Source organism: Ictalurus furcatus, chromosome 14 (genome assembly GCF_023375685.1).
Source record: "Ictalurus furcatus strain D&B chromosome 14, Billie_1.0, whole genome shotgun sequence".
Taxonomy (NCBI): domain Eukaryota; kingdom Metazoa; phylum Chordata; class Actinopteri; order Siluriformes; family Ictaluridae; genus Ictalurus; species Ictalurus furcatus.
The window spans coordinates 3576150-3578522 of NC_071268.1; positions in this window are offsets into that span (position 1 = coordinate 3576150).

Sequence of the window (2373 nt, forward strand, 5' to 3'; positions counted from 1 at the left end):
TCACGGATCCCATCGACTCATCACCTAAAATAACAATCCCTATGTATAGACGTCAGCTCCTGACAGCAGGCACGTGCACTATACTGTATGATCACGCCATTACTCCAACGCCAAGTATTGGTGATAGTTAACAATGTTTATGCAGTTTCTCAAGAGAAATTGTTCCAGTACACCTGTCTATGTGGTGGAATACTGCATGTCTGCACTAACCACAACACACACACACACACACACACACACAGATCCTCATCATCATCATGCTTTCTATCCTCTTTATACATAGAGGTCTATGGTAGCAGTAGCTGAATCAGGTGTTCTGTGACCCGGTTTCAGTTACATGGCAGGTTGATCTTCAAACACACTGGCCAGTTTAGCGGGAACGCTATATTTTGGGATGCTAGCATGAAAACGTAATGGTGGAATAGCTGTTTGACTTAACATCGCAGCTTTTTTTTTACTATATAATAGTGACTTGAATTGACTTAAACCCTTCTCAGCTCAGGTCCCCCACGATGCTTCTCCATCACACTCTGTTTTGTGCTGCTTTCTCCACTTCCTTCCAGGTGCATCCTAGCTTCTGCCTCTAGTGATCTTCTCCAGATGTTTCTGGGTGTTTTATAGCTTCTCTTCCCCTGTGGGTTCCATTTTGGCAATTGTCCTGATCTGGACTTTAATCCTCGTCTGTCCTGTTTCCTTCCAGAGTTTTTGCATTTTTAACCCTCTACTACATGCATTATTACATTCATATATTTAATAAAAGTTGCCGTATGGCAACAACGTGCAAAGGTGGAAAGTATCATGTAGTCAAAAATAACAAGCGTATGAGATTTCATTCCAATTACTGCATTTTCCAGACTATAAATTGCAGAGGGTTTTGCCACCTAGTAAGCGTGTATACATTATATCAACTAGAAAGGAATTATAGTTGTAAAAAAAAAAAAAAAAAAAGGATGTGGATGGATTTACTCACTCAAAATGCATACAAAATATATAGCTGCAAGCAGCGATTAAAGGGGCCAAGCACCGAAGGCGCAGCAAGCGCAATGCGGAGCCTGAAGAACATGAAGAGGAGACATAGAATGCACATAAATGAATAAAAGATGAAATGAACAGAACAGAGGCATTCATTTGCATGCCAAGAAGTTGAAAGGTTACTGCAATGCTGAGCCACAAAAGAAAGGAACCGATCGGCACGATATTACAGACACGTTTAAGCACTTGCACCAGATGGGAACCGAACCCAGGGCCTTTAGGACTGACGCTTGTTGTTTTTCACGGTGTGCCACACAGAGAACACGCGCTTGTCTCGATGCTGAGGAGAGCTTCCAAGGTGAGAATGAGCACAGCTATAACTTCTGTACAGATATGAATATCAAAATTCTCTTCGGTCATTTTTGTACGGCTCTGTCGGCTGACGATCCGCGCCAACGTCGGTAAGAATCGGACGAAATTTGAACGCGGAGTCGTGAAAAAACTGAATACTGTACATTTCAAAATGATGACTACTGTAATAGGTGGAGTCTTAATGTAAGACGTGGACTGTGATCAGCATGAGGAGAATAATCTGATGAACTAAATGTCTTTCCTCTAGGACAGGGGTGTCCAATCTTATCCGGAAAGGGCCGGTGTGGGTGCAGGTTTTCATTCCAACCAAGCAGAAACCACACCTGAGTCTATTGAAAGCCGAGATCACCTGATTAATAAGGTGGAATCAGGTGTGGCCCCTGCTTGGTTGGAATGAAAACCTGCACCCTCACCGGCCCTTTCCGGATAAGATTGGACCTTTGATCTAGGACAAAGTGTTCAACGATTTTTAACTAGTGGTGGCGCTATAGAGTTGGTCCTAGAGAGCCCATAATTGGTACAGATACCATTCATGGTCATATCTATGAGTGGGCCAAATTGAATCATTTTCCTACTTACGGTTCATAGGGCTGCGATAGACTCCCTTTGGAGAAGAAGAAGAAGAAGAAGAAGAAGAAAATTAACGGATACAATAAGTTCCTATGCACTTTTGGTGCTTGGCCCCTAATTAGTTCCAAACATGTTTTAAGTGAAGTATCTTCCACCCAATTCTTTCTCTTGAAACATAACATTTTAAAAATAAGGTGCAATCACAAAATGTCTGACATGACAACAGTTTTTTCTTACTTTGAATGTGAAAAAAAGTAAATATACTGTTCAAGAAGCCTAGTGTTGTTTTGTTGTTTTGGGTTTTTTGGGGTTTTTTTGCTATGTAGGCCTGTTTCACTTCCTGAATGCACATACTACCATACGGCAACAATGACATTTTTATCATTTACTCATATATAAACTTGTTTAAATGACAAAAAAAAAACACACACACGTTACGTTATCTCAGCGAGTGTTTCC